This window comes from Coturnix japonica, chromosome 12, assembly GCF_054131305.1.
Source record: "Coturnix japonica strain WE chromosome 12, WE-NBRP24, whole genome shotgun sequence".
In the NCBI taxonomy this organism is placed as follows: domain Eukaryota; kingdom Metazoa; phylum Chordata; class Aves; order Galliformes; family Phasianidae; genus Coturnix; species Coturnix japonica.
The window spans coordinates 11,511,386-11,527,076 of NC_140674.1; the positions used below are offsets into that span (position 1 = coordinate 11,511,386).

The 15,691-nt window shown below is 35.9% G+C and overlaps 1 long non-coding RNA gene across 2 annotated transcripts in view; it reads right to left on the reverse strand.

Moving 5' to 3' along the window:
- LOC146758851 (uncharacterized) overlaps nucleotides 1–15,691 on the reverse strand; it is a 206,276-nt gene that overhangs the window by 99,196 nt on the left and 91,389 nt on the right. For both annotated transcript variants that reach the window (XR_014933228.1, XR_014933229.1), the window contains exon 2: nucleotides 15,326–15,408. This is a non-coding gene — a long non-coding RNA (uncharacterized LOC146758851). The remainder of the gene's footprint in view (nucleotides 1–15,325; nucleotides 15,409–15,691) is intronic.

Consider the following 15,691-nt stretch of genomic DNA (forward strand, 5'->3'; position numbering starts at 1 on the left):
CTTCTTAGCACCAGAAAAAGCCAACTAAGTGAGGGGAGAGAGTTTTTTCCTCTGGCTCATGTATCAGGAGCTGTTAACAAAATTCCAGCTCTGTGGTGGGGACATATGAGTCCAAAACAAACAAAATGTTTTTCAGATGCTAGACTGTTTGAAACTCTGACACTTGGAAAGAAAATATTTTATTATGGTAAATTGAGCCAGTTTAATTACTATCAGCTTGCTGACAAACAAGTGTACTGTTTTAATGGCTGGTTTTCACACTGTGCAATGAATTCTGACACACAAGCCTTTATAGGAGCTGAAGGCCCAGACAGCAATGCTAATGTGCCTCCATTACTCAGCTGGGTGAGGAGTAGGAGAAATGGATCTGCGCTGCCTTCTCCTCTGTATGGGTGAAATCCTTCATTTCACAGGCCCAAAGCATGGCCAAGAGTTCTAAACTTCACCATCTGCATGGAAATATTTGTTTTTGGAAGAAACCATCACCACCTATTGCTAGACCTATCGTGGATCTCCATAGGCACTGCGGAAAGTGAATAAGCTTTCCAAGGTTTCCATGTTTTGGATGAAAATGTATTTGTTCATTCACCCTCAGCACAATCTACACCACCTGTGAGTTAGTGCCAGTATTTGGCTTTTAGCTAAATGAGCTCTAGTTGAAAGAGTAGATTTACATACACAAACACACACACAAAAGAAAAATCACAAATGAAATGCTGATCTTTTAACACCTCTGATCATAAAATATGATGGTGCAGCTTTGTGACTGCTTTGGTGACTATTGCTACAGTGTTTGTGATCAGGGTGTTAAACATTTTCATGCACCATTACTAAGTATAAACCAGAGTGTAATGGGTGTAACATGGGCATTGAAATCTGAGTGTATAAATTCATGGAAAAGGAAAGAAAGTGATATTTCAAATCTTTAAACCAACTGCTCCAGCCTCTTATTTTTCTCTCCCAATTAATATAGTTCAGAGGAAAACACAAGAAGAACATTTAGTTACTTGCTTTTCAAAAGAAAAGCAGCAAAGAATGGGATGTTTCTTAGTTCTTACATTTATGGCCCACTAAAGGTTGAGATAGTCTCTTTCTCTCTTCTTATAACAGTTTATTGAATCTAAAGAGTAGAAATAAGAATCCTACTGAAAGAAAGTTTGTTTACGCAGAGCTAATGAAAGTGCTCCAGAACATTCATTTATTTTAAAATATTGCCATTTAGTACTGCCAAGATTAATGAAATCTACTGTCACCCGCAGATGAAGCACCAATGTACAAGCCAAGGCTATTATAAATTATATATAGGATTTTTTTCAAGATTTGAGTCAATTCTGGTAATAAAAAAATAAATTAAAAAAAATAAGAAAAAGAAAAAAAAAAAGCTGTCATATGCTCATTTGATTCAACTCTACATTATTTATTTTTTCTTTTTCCCAGTACCCTCTTTGCTCTGGTTATTTTCCCATTTTCACAGTCTAAAAGGTGTTAAGTAAATATTTAAGTAAATTAATTAAGTGCTATCTAGGAATGTAGGGAGATGTGATAAGCTGAGATCTAACTCAAGGACATATCGGATCATAAATGCAAAGTAGAACAATACAGAATCTTCAATTCTGCTTGCCAGTATCAGTTCTCAGCTTCCTCCATAGCATTCCACTGCATGTTTCATCAAAACTTTCATTGCTTTCAACTTCAGGTTTCTTGTACTCCCTGAGTATTAGAGAGCATTAGTGAAAGCTTTCACCATGGCTCATCTCCCTTGCCAAGGTCATAAGCTATTCCTTCTTATTCCCTCACTGATTGAGCTACCCAGCATCCTCTGGAAGGTCATAGGTAATTTTTTCTTTGTAGTTTCTCAGAGGGAAATTCAGATCTTTTCTTTGTTTTCAGTCAGTTAAAGAAATGCAGATCTCTCAGTCATTCACACTTGCTATGTAGAGAGCTACGTATTTAGCTGGTATAAAACAATACAAATTAAATTAACTAATTCACTATTATAGACTTAATTTTGATTTTTCTAGATCTAGAGCTTATCAACTGACCAATGAAAGTATTACATAAAAGGAAGTAAACAATTTCTGGAATAGATACTCACTTTTATTTTAGCTACTGGCAAAAGACAATATCCACATTGTCTGTTTTGAAACAACACATTTTTTTCAAGATATTCTAGACAGGTTCTAGCCTGAAACAAAGCTCCTGCTGCTGCCACTATGAAACATTGAAGGTCACAGTATGGCCTAAGAAAGCTGCAAAATACCCAGTTATGCTCCTACAAAGGGAAGTATGAAAACCCATAGTTCAAATGGAGGAAAGCAAAATGTTTTCTGTAAACCCAACCATTCTCTGAATGTCCTATTGAGTTTAGCTTTCTCATGGATGCCCTTACACCAAAATAAATTGCTTCTGAATATGTTTCAGGCTCCTCATCTGCTCCTGCTCCCTTCATTGCTTCCTTCATCCTCTAACCCCACTCTCCAACCACTCCTTTTGGGATAACCGGCTGAACTAGGTAAATCCACCATGTTTGATCTTCAGAGGAACTTCTATTAATTATTTTTAATTTATATTTCATAACTAACTAGTTTTGCACTGTTTTGCCCAAGTCTGGAAGACACCTAGGTGCCATGAATTCTAGCTTTCAACCCACAGAAACCAGGCACAAGAATTTGATGCATAACTCACTCCCCTGTGTAAAACTGCTTCACAAGGTTGCCTTCACGTTAGTAAATCTGTATTTAAAATAGCATTTTCTCTTTCTTGTGTGTTTCAGTGTAGTGAACCAGAGAACTGAACATATATTTTGTCAGCAAATCATAGAAGTTACACAGACGGGTCCTGTCTTTAAAATGTTATCTTTGAGTGCCCAAAAGTCATTGGAAAAAAAAGATAGAAATATGTAACAAAACTGTTCACACAGAGTATCAAATGGATTTTGATCCCTGAAAAAGCCACACATTAGGAAGAGTTGAAGTAGCTACTCACTAAACACTAGATTTTAAGGGTAATTCGTACATAGCAGTTTTTTTTTGGGGGGGGAAGAGTTGTCAATAAAAAGAAGTGGGAAAAAAAGACAGAAATTATTCATAAATGAGTAGTCAATGTATTCATAAATAAATAGTCAATGTATTGTTTGGTTGACCAGTTTCTATCAGGGATTCTAGGAAGGCAAGAAACTTTGCAGAGGTGAATTTCTGCTCAGCTCAATGTTTTTTGCCTGATCAGGCAGAGGAGTACATGTGTAGCTCTGTCAGCACCATACTTACTTGAACAGATGGGCAAGCAGGTAGGAGGGATGGAACATGCACCTACATGTCATGCACATCTTGAGACAGACTGAGCTAACAGAGAAAACTGTCCACAGTGGAAAAGGACCTACCATGGCAATGAGCTAGGAGCATCACTCTTTGCTATTCATCACTGATATGCCTAAAGCAATCTGGACTACAATAAGGACTGTGTGGGCTGAGTAAAGGGGACATGTTAGTCCCAGTTTCAGCTGTTTTGAACCATGGTTAGTACAAAATAAAGCAATATGATACTCTGACAAAGCCTGTGCTATATTCTCCATGGAAACAGCCTCACATCAGGCCATATTTAGGTGTTCCACCTAGATCAATAGCCGTGCAATTAAGTAGACAGCAGACTTGAATTAACTTTTGAACACCAGACTTGAATTAATGGAACAAAGTTCTCTGATGTTATTAAAGAAGTTAAGAAGAAGAAAAAAAAATATGGATTGGTTTCCATTACAGCCATGTGAGCTGAGTTGCCTCTCTATTTTCCAAATTGTGCTTCTAAAAATAAATAAATAAATAAATAAATTGAAGCCCAACAGTTTATAGTGGCTTATATGGATTATATATCCCACATTGCTTTTTTTCAGGCGATAAGGTACAGGTTTCTCTATCCTGGCAAACCTCCAGAATGGGTAATTGCATAGCCTTGCCAAGTTTTAATTGAATGAGGTGTTCTTCTTAACTTTCCCTACTAAATTACCGTGCATTGTTGTACATTGTTAATTACTGACCACACATCCCCAGAGAAGGCTAACTTGCAGAGGTGCCATATTGCCACAGTTGTAATACAGAGAACAACTAAAGCTAAAGCTCTCAAATATGTCTCAAAGAAAGTTATAGGCATTACTAATACAGTGCCCTGTCATCTGAACTTCACTTCTCCCCTTTTCTTATGTACATTAAATAATTAGCATGGAATGACAACAGTGCCCTTCCATTTTTCTCTGTATACTCTAAGCAAATTATGAATAGACCACGGTAAAATTCCCCAGCTTCTCAGTGAGGTCTGTCAATGTAGGAATGTTTTGGAGGCATTTCTGTGAAAATCTCCAACAGGCTAATTGAAGACATCTCAGAATACTCTTGCTGGAGTTGGAGAGGGATGTTTGTTTTTGTTTTACAGAGAAACGTTAGTTTGTTCTAACCAAATTCTTTTGCAAAGCAAGAGCATAAATCTTCCATCCCAAACCATTTTAAGTGAGAAGTCAAAAACATCATTTTTTTTTTCAATATGAGAAATTAAGAAATTTGGCAAAGAGGAGAAAAGAAACAAAGTCCAAGAAATATTCTACTTCAAAAAGATAGAAAAAAAAATATAGATTGAAGAAAGCAGAAAAAAAAAAAATATTTCCAAAATACCAACGGAAACTTGAAAAATATAAGCAATTTTTTTCTTGATTATTTCAGTACATAAGACTGTAACTTCACTATTTGATCAATTCAGTATGTGGGAAAATAAGCACAAATCTGGAAAATTCTCAGTAATCAGGAAAGATACATCTATCCCACCTACATGCATAAAAACATCATTTCATTTTTATAGGACCAAATTTACTTCAAGCTGATGTCCAGAGTTCAGGCTATGATAAATCACTTATTAATTGTATATGTATATAGAGATTTGGAAATACGTATTGAAAGAAGACACAAAATTTTAAATATGTCATTATGTTCATACGTAGATATAACAAAACAGCTTCTCTATGAAGTAAATATCACTGTTAAGTAGCATGGAGGCTTAACTTGAGCATCCAAACTTGATACCTTATACTTTTGATGGGGACGAGTCCAGCACCACCCCCCAAAGCATATGAAGGAACAAGAAAAAACAGTAAGGCTTTACATCCAGTTCTAAGCTGAAGCTGAAGCAAACAAGTTAAATCAGGAGTAAAATGCCAATTCCTGACCAGTCAGTAGGGCCAAGGTTTATCTTTTGTTATCTGCACAGTCTAAGGCATAGTTCTTGAGCAGCATGCAGAGCAATAGTTACTATGCCTTGACACTGTCAACCCCATGGAAAACAGAGAAGATAGTTCACACCTGCAGCAGAGTTGAAGCCAGTGCTAAAGTATACGTAAGCAAAGAAGGAAGAATTTGCTCCTGAAGAGCAGTTGCGTAGAAAATTACAACCATATGCTAATTTTCCAGAAAGTTGGGAAACATGCTTCAGGTTTTTGAAGAGTTCATCTACCTTTCATTCCTTCATGTTCCCTAGTAAAGAAAAAATGCAATAAATTTCTTGTGTGGAGTGATTTTAAATGATTGAGGAATCCCCATTCAGTATCCTTAACAGTTGTTTTATTGGCAACCAAAGCCCCTTTTTCATTACTCTTCAAAGATCCCTCCATTTCAATTCTACTTGTTCACATTCTGCTTCAAATGATACCCCACTGAGCTGACCACATGCAGGACTGTGTTCCAAGACCTCTTTTTTTTAATAAAAATTCTCTTTCAGTGTCCCCACACCATGAAACAAATCACATAGCTTCATAAGCCATCAGGCAATCCTTTCAGTTTCTCGTGCAAGCGAACTGAGCCTTTTTCATCTGATTAATTCACCAAGCAAGCTGATCTGGGAAGCATAAAAAGCTTCTGAGGCAGGATGAGAATCAGCAGCTCATATTTCATAATGGCATCGCTAATGCCCCAAATTAAGTGCTGAGGCTGTTTTGCTTGGCAATATCATTTCATGTTAATTTTGGATGGGACTGAAAATGAAGTTGTAATCTCTCTCTGTCATGCTGCGACTATTTCCTTGACCATCTTAAGTGCTGCATTTTATGAGGATGTAGCTGTTACTGCTGGGTGCAGAAACCACTATACAAGCAAATATCCCTTGTGTTCCTTTCCCAAAGAGTTTACAGATTTGAGTGTTCCTTCGGCAGAGAGGAGCACCCCTAGGGAGCACACCTCGCCCCACACAGGGGTTGGCCCAGAGGACCCAGTGAAGGAGTACCTTGCAGACCAGGAGCAAGGTGAACCCCATATTTAATGAGTTTGACCTCTGCTTCTGTGGGAAAAGGAACCCTTTGACTCAGTTACAAGTGCAGATCTCACATGCTTCATTGGTAATGCTTCATCAGACCACCTCTTCTGACTACTAATTAACAGCTCCATTCAATTTGTTGGGCATGACTTTAAGAGCAAATATTTGATTCTCTTAAAATCACAAGAGCCTCTTTCCTCTCATGTTATCTGTTGTTTTAGTGTTTCTGTTGCCTTTCAGTCATTTCTAATGGTATTCTTTTTGAAAATTCCATCTGTGTTTTTTAATGTCCGTCTACTTCTCAATGTAAACAACTAGTGCTACCAGTCAACATATTCAACTTCTGTTTTAGGGTTCTAAAATTAAATGCCTAATCTTAAACATAAGAATTTTTATCATTACACTAATTTACAAAGTTAATAAACTAATTAGTGCTACAATTTTTAGACCATTTACATTGATTCGGGTTTTCTTAATCTCATGCTGTTTGATGACCACAGTCAATATTTATAAAAATATGTGTTTTGTAGTACAGAAATATTTTTATCGGTCTTGTTTTTCACAGAAGAGTGGGTTCTGCTCCCTCAGAGCATGTCCCCTTGTCAGTTTCAATTTATCTCAACCAAAATGATCGTGTTCCCAGCTATGAACTCTACATTTATTTCATAGACCCATAAAAGGTCAAGACCTTGGATTATTATTTTTTTTTAATCTATGGCACTGTGATTTTGAAGGAGCCTAAAGGATCAACAAGACCAAATTAAAAGAACATAATTGTGTGTTCATTCACTACAGATCTTTAGATACTGCAGCTCCAATTTAAAATAAGAACACACTGGTAAGCAAGGCAAGCTCAGAACGGTACATTGTATCATTTTTATTAAGGCTGGCCACTTCAGAGTTCATTTTTACCTTCATTAAAATATTTTAATCTGTGTCTTTAAGTATATAAAACATCAAAGTTTCATTCTACCACTACCATCTCAGAAAGAGATCGACTCTCAGTAAGACCCTTGCCATTTTCTTTGATCTTGTACAGACCTGGGGATTTTAAGCCTGGTGTTGACTCTTTAAAGAATTTTAGAACTAATTGCTTAATGTTTTTATTGTGTCCCCTTCTCTAATTTAAAATGATGTTTTATGAAGTTGTTGGAGACTGTAATCTCTGTATTATATTTTTGCTGCTACGGGTGACGTGATTTTAGTGACATTTCAAGCTAAAGAGAATAATTTATAAAGTTCCTTATTTTGTTGGTATGAACTTCTAGCTGGCGATGATCAGAAACTCTGTTGGGGCTATAACTTTTCATCTTAATATAAATAATCTTGCTATGAAGAACGCTTTTTGTCTACTTATATTCAGTGAACATTTTGACTTTGTGATTCAGTTCAATGTAAATTACTTCATATCTGAACCAGAAGAATATATTTCTTGTTTTCAAACTGCTTAAAATGCTGTGGGATGTTTAATGCTTAGGGATTCATCAAGATTCTACTAAGGCAATAACAAAGTTTCCATTAATCTTAACAATCTTAACGGATTCAAAGTTTTACTGAGATTACTTTTGAGTACAAGAATTACTTTTGAGAGTAGCACTTGGTGCAGGATATTTACACACAGCCCTTTCCCTGTTCATTCGAAAAATCCTGCCTTACTGACAGGCATGACTGAACCCAACTTCATCTCCTTACTTGTATGTGAGAAATTCAGTCCAGCTCAACTGATTGCTGAAGAACAACATCCAACAGATATTTTGTGCCAATATACAGTGGATTTCACCAGTTCCTAGCCATAATTTGCAGTGACTTATGCATCATTAAAAAGAGCTGTTCCTTGAAAAGATTCCACTGCATATACCTAACCCAATTCCATTCTGTTAAAACTAAAGTAGCCTGTTTGCAATGGCTAGCTGTAATTACTTAGTACGCAAAGAGCTAAGACATGATATGTGTGTCTAATTCCAAATCTCTTGAATCTAGGGAGAGTGACAAGAACGGAAAACTTCATTCAAGCTGAGTTTGAATGGCAGCAGAAAACATAAGCAAGATTTGTGCACTGCAGGACAGATGGGTGCATTCTCCACTTTGCTATGAAGTCTTCAAAATATAAGCTTCAAAAGCACAGCTTGCAATAACCTTCACTCTTGGTGACAAAAGTCACAAATACACATGGAAACATTTTTTGCCATGAGCAGATTAGTATAACATTCTTGGGGTTTACTGTTATCAGAGTAAATAGAAACAGATGAGGATCCAACAAGAACAGATTGTAAATCTAACAATCAGAAGGCGCGCTCCAGTAAATTGAGGAGAATGACATAATTTCTGCTCTTTCAACTTACTGCTTCCTCTGGTCTCCACTCATTTCATCTTTGGCTCTCATTTAGCCAACTAGCAGCAGTTATTTGGTATTTCATCAACAAGATTGTGCATCATTCAAAGTACCTTCACACTTTCTGGATACCTTTCACATACAAACTTCTGATAGCACAGAACTCACAAGATTCAAATTACAAAACTGTTGAGATTTGGTTGATGCTGTCTATTTTCTGCCTAGAACTAGGTTTATTCTGACAGAATGAAAGAAATGAAAACAGATCTGTGTGCTACTCAAGCATTATTTTCATTTTATGAAGGGTGTATAAGAAGTCACTGATGGTAAATAAATAAAAGTAGAATGCCAGGAAAATATTATTCATTTGTAGTTGAATATCAACTAGTGAGCTCATCTTACAGTTTCAAAGCTCAAGCTCAACCAGATGAAAAAGCATCTGGAATTTAGAAAAATAAGGCAAAGAGTGTAATATCTGAAAGTCTAATTATGTTTTTTTGTGGATTTTCAGGAAAGTAAACTGAATCATTGGATTTTTTAATATAAATATATATACATGTGTATATATATATATACACATATATAAATATATATACATATATATATATATATTTTAAATCAACTTCAAGGTTAGAAATCTTAACATTACCTGCTTGGACACTGAATAGCATGTTTATTAACATAATGTTTTAAGTCCATTTAAGTCCCACTCTTGTTTTGTCTTGGTTGTTCTTGTTCCCACATAGGTATATATTTTTTTATATATTGAATTCTGAGTAGAAGTAGTTATTCATGCTTCTCAGGCATTTTAGTGAGCAAAACAGTCATGCTTAGCATTTTCATTTTATTTTCTGTTTCTGATAGATCACTGACAATGTTCTAGCATGGGGTCCACTAGTCATTTACTTACTACAAGGCATAGTAAATAAAACAATGACAATTTTATTCATAGTTATCTTTAACAAATACTAAAAATATTAAATTACATGATTAATGCATCAGTGTTTGTTACCTTGTGTCAGAGAGAACGGTCATCTAATAGACCAGTCTTCACACTGGACAGATTAAAAGTAAATGTCATTCCAAAACAGTATGAATTTTAGGTCTGTGTCACCTGTCACAGTTCTGTATAAATGTCTCATAACAAGAAATCAGATAATTTCCAATGAATAAACACTATCAAAGAGAGTGAGGAGGGGAGCAGTATGCATACACCATTTACAGGCTTTAAAATTTTTCTACTAGTCTGCTTTTCAGGAATTTAAATCAAATTCATCCAAGAAATAAAATCCTCCATTTTGAAAATTCATTTCTCCTCCTTACTGAAATTTTAGCACATTACTGTAAGTAGGTTTTATTAGATACTTTCTGAATCTTTCCATTTGAGTGGCCTGACCTGAATTTATAAAAAAGATATATGCCGATTCCAATCAAAGGAGAATTATGTTACTAAGGATTTTTTTTTTCCACTACTTCACAGGTTTGATGCCACCAGTAGACTGTATTTTGCAGCTGTTATTTAGCTATCATGAATTACTACTAAAAAAAGAGAGAGAACGTGAAAAGATTTTTAATTAAGAAAACTCATGACAGCATTGAATTTCTCCATCATTTAGTGCTTTTACTTTTGTTTTAAAAGCTTGAGAGCTATAAAAAATTCCCAGTCAAGAATTTAAAACTCTTAAATTGTTACACATGAACATTAAAATTCATTCCTACCAAAATATTGCCCACCATTAAATATCACGCTCACAAACAAAAAAAGATACTGCATGCAGGAACCAGTAGCTATAGTGGTTCCATAGCTGAAGAAAAGGTTTTGCCTGTTGCTCAACTATTGATAATAAGTACAGCATATATTCTCATAAATACCAAATTCTGAATGAAAAGGCAGAGACGGAAACTATTTCTAGGAAAAGGATGCTGTCAGATGAGGTAAGGCAGCAGGTTTCCAAACCCAAAGGGTAGCAGTGGAGTCAGCATTCATTATTATGAATGTTTCAACAGGCTAAAAAATATCACATAGAACAAGCAAGTCTAATAAAAAATAATCCCTGCAGAGACTTGCTGTCAACTGTTTTTTTCTGTCAATCTGTTCTACCTTGAAAATGTTGGCAGGTGCTTGGTTTTAAGGATTTATATACCCATACTTCCTGCTTATAAATTCTAGATATGGGAAATTTCTGAAGACACAAAATACACTTACATGTTCACTGAAAGTAAAGTTAGCTTCCTGGATCACATTTGTTCCCTGAATGTGGTATTTCATTAAAGAGTTTTAGAAAGGTTAAGGATCATTTGGGTTCTTAACAAATGCTGAACTCTCTGTTCTTTCAATACTCTGTGTAAAAATAACAACAGGCATGCTTACATTTCCAAATGGTCCCTAATTTTGCTTACAACTGATCTCTTTTCAGACCAGATAGTATTGGTCCTGATTTTCAGATTATATCAGTCCTAACGGTGGCAAAAATAACACTGTAAATAGCTTTTAAAGTTTCATTACAAACACACACTGAACAAGAATATCCCACCGAAGTCGATGTACTTTTTAATACCTGAGAGAAAATCGACGTGTTTCTACTGGTGTATGAGATCAAATACCTGCTTAGACCGTGCAATTTATAAAGCTAACAAAATATTAACCTCAGAGAATTTTAGAACATCTTTAAATGGCTAATTATATTAAGTTATATTTTTAAAATCAGAATAATTTTATAACGCTGCTCTTTCCAAAAGTACTTTGCAATGATAAGTCTCAAGTTACTTAATATCTTCTAATTTCTAAATAAGATATAAGATTAAGTGATTTGATGGAAATACAACCAATTTTCTACCCAAAGCCGCTTAAATAGTATTTGGTTATAAAACTTTAACAGGTCCTTTTATGCACTAAATTATTTAAGCAAATGTAATGCTCCCAAATTGTATTGTTTTGCAAGGTTTCTCTTGGAACCTTTGCCATTTATCATACATGTACTTCTGTCTTTTTTCTACTCAGAAGCACAGCATGAAAAAACTTCATTTCACATTGAAACATCACAATGTGGAACAGTGTGATGAAATGAGACACAGGAGGAGAGTTTGCGTTATACTCTGGTAAACAGTTGGTCTACAAGAATGATAGCATTTTATACTGTGACTGATATATCAATTGTGAGCCCTAAAATATGACTGATCTGAAAGCTGGAGTTCTGCCTATGATAAAGTGTATGCATGTGAAAGATTACAGGTAACATGCCTAAGCCTGCTGAGAGGTCACAACCTAAATCTCATACAGCAGTCGATATAACAATGCAATAAATTCTGGTAAAATTATATCTCAAGTATACTCAAAGATAATGCTACTCTGCTAAACAGAACAATACTAACAACGAAGACCCTGAGCTTGTAGATAAGACCCTGACATTATTTACATGCTTTTCATGAATGAGCAGTTTAAATAAAAATCTACATTAAAATCTGTTTCTAAACATTTACAAGATCAGTACAGGCAAGTTCAGAGCATGGAAGGGAAACCCTGCAAGCTACTATATGGGACTACAAGGGCAATGTGACACTAATTTACTAAAAAATCACTTGTATGAAATATTTCATATTTTATTTTTAAAAAGCTAGACAAAACTACTATGTATTGTCTTAGCAGCATGCTAGATTAAATAAGGACATGTGCTCAGGGTTATCTGAAAATGTGAATTAATTCACTTGATCCACCAAACTGTACTAATAATTTTCCCAGGCATTGTTCACGTAATTTGACACATGGCCTTCAATACGGTCCCACAGACAACACTGGCACAACTTGAAAAGCCAGAGATCTTCCGAGTGGGCCTGATTCAATTATGAGCATTAGTTTGTACAGAATAGAGAACAATTTAATGCATTGGTGTATATAGCAGGATAAAAATGACAAAAAATTGAATCTTTAAACATCAATCATGCAATGAACTGTGCATACAAAGATATTCATATCCCTAAGGATTGCTATATGTGTGACAAATTGATGATGTATGTTTAGATAAATTTGGGACCATAGCCTACACTAAAATGTAAAACCAACACACCAGTGTTTCAACACTAAAACAGTCAGTTTTATAAAATGATGTGGGGCTTTTGCATGTAAGGCTTGAACCTATTCAAAGCTACTGAATTCATTTAGAAAAAAAAGGTATTTCTCATCAGGAATAAGCTGTGAAAAGATATCCCAAAAACATGCATGTTGACAGAAGGGACCACTTGCTGTCATTTGAAATTTTCCTGTCTGAAATTCTCTTCTTCCATAACTACTAACTTTGCCCAGTTTGGAACTGCTACAATCGGTGGGAACTTTAATAATGACTCCCACAAGCAGAAGATCAAGACCTATATGTGATCACTGGATTATCTCTTTTTCTCCTCAGCAGCGATTTGAAACATTTGAAATATATCACTTCTTCTCTAATCATTTTTCACTAACCCAAATGAGAAAAAAAAGTGTATTCATTGTTCCCAACTGAAAGTGCAACATGCTTTAATTTCTAACATCTTATGAACATGTAGAAAAGGTTTTAGGAAATTGCTAGATTTTTATGAGAAAGTGATAAAATCAAGAGTCTTCTGTTTAATTGCAATATCCTTCTGATTGTTAAAAAAGTACTGAAGCAATATTGAAACAAGTACCCTATGTGTATAAGACCCAACATTGTTTTATGCCACAGGAGATGTCACCATCATGTGTCCAGTTGCTAGCAGCACGAGAATCAAAAATGAGTTTTTATTAAGTGATTAATTACAAATCAAAGTTAAGTGAAACAGGAGGAAGAATGTTAACACTATGCCTTGCATCAGTAAAGAGAAAGAAGTATCCTTCCTAGAATTAAATGGGATTTTATGGGTTTGCACTCATTGTCTCTACCTCTATCCAGATACCCAGACAGGTTCTGCTGATTGCAACCCACAACTGAATGGCTGCAGAAGCTGCCATCCTGGATCACAAGGACATCAGCTGCCTCTGCCTAATCAATGCACTAGCTCTCTACGTAAACAAAACACTCCTCGTCTACATTCATTTCAGGTTGTTTTTGTCTTCACTCAGAACTTGTGCCCTACTTATTCCAGGAGCTGAAACTGATTGAGTTGCCTTCTGTTTGTTTTACATCTCCAAACAAGTGCACAGGAGAGAAGGAATCACTTTGGATCCTGTGTACTGATTGATCCTTCTGTTAAGCAGGCAGGCAGAGAGATGCCAACAAAATATAACTCACGCTAACAATACCCAGACAAAGCCAGGGATGAGCAGTCAACTTCACTGCTGAGCAAAATATGCAGGAAATACAACATTATAAGCAGCCATGAATTAATTTCTTGTCAGTGAGTAACCCACACTGATTTTTTTTGTAGTTGACAGGAAAAGCATAAGCCGCAGTTTAGATTCCCCTGTGTTTATGGAAGAAAATGAAAGTAACAGACACTGAGTAACGTGAGGTCTCAGAGAAATCCTGTAATACATGACCCTCTGCCAGCAAAGAAAACCTGAACTTCCTCTGACCAACGTGTGAAAAGATGACCTTTCCAAAACATCACATCCTGAGTGATGAAGAGCTGCCCACTATCCCTGTACACTGGGGGAGAGAAGCACAGAAAGCAGCTCACTGTACACCCTGGAAAGCCACTGTAGTGAAAAGCCACTACAGTTCTGCTCCAGGGAAAGAGTAACACTAATCAAACAGTAGTTTGTCTGCCAAAAGAGCAAGAAGAATCAATGCTCTCTGTGCTTGCAATCATTAGCCAAAGACTAACACAGAGGACAAAAAAAGCCAAATAAATGTAGCAATAAGAATTAGCTTCCCTTCTTGTAGACAGAAGTGGGAGCCATATTAAATTTACTCACACGCTCTCAGTGCAGCACAATGAGCGCACTGTATTTTAGAAAAGGCTTTGGTTGTTTTCACAGCAGGACTGGAGGGTTTGTCTTCAGCTCCGGTGTTAATACCCACGTTCATCAATTAATTCATTGCTTAAATGTGCAAAAACTATCTTATCATTCAGAGGGAATACACAAAACTAAGTACAAAACACTCATTATTTCTTAAAAACTGATCTCTTTAACTAGAATAAAATCCATCAACATTTAAACTCACTTATATTTATGAAATTAAAAAAGCATTGTCTTTGACTATCACACTACAATTCATTCTCACTTATTAGAATCTTTAAAAAAATCAAAGTAATGCAAGCAAACTTTTGCTTCTTCATGCAGAGTATCAAGTATTATCACAGTACAACCTTTCTGCAAATGTTTGTTGCTTGCCAAGTCTTGCACCACAGTACACTTTAATTAGACCAAACAAAGCTGACATCCTGCATGCTTCCCAGGTGTACACATTTTCAAATAAAGATTAGGGGCCCGATGCTTTTCCTAGTGCACGCACAGCATTCAACACTAGCAAAAAGTATTGGAATCACAGCAATTCCTTTCTTTAAAAACCAATATGCTGTTCACATAAGAAAATACAAGTGTCAGTGGGGGGGAAAAAAATAAAAAAAAAAAAAAAAGCATATTATAGCCATTAGGTTAGACACTGGTGACTTACTGCATGCTATAGGACAGAAATATTTCATGCTCAAACTTTGAATTATCTCCAGTACTGTCTGAGAGAAAACAGAGAACCTTGCAACTCTAGTAATGTAATGGAGACATACACACATACCTGGGAAAGAGACACATACCTGTGCAATTCAGCAAGCTGTACTTCTCATGTCCTACTCCATCTGCACTTAACTCCAAAGTTATTTAGTGCAGCCCTCAGTGCCTGTCAAAAAAAAAAGAAAAAAATTCCTTTTTCTACAACTTACAAACATAGAAACCTATCTTCCCAGCAACAGCTCTTAGGAGCAGTAACCCCTGCATTAGGAGCAGGTTACAGATGCTTAGAAATCCTGAAGAGGGGAAGCACCATAGTCCACACTTTGCACCAGTTAAACCCAGAACCAAGAACAGCAAAGCCCTGGAGCATGGCTTGGGGTCTTCACTGGAATGGTAATACAAAGAAATGACAGTAGCAATGTTTCTACCCCCAAAAGAACCTGAGAATT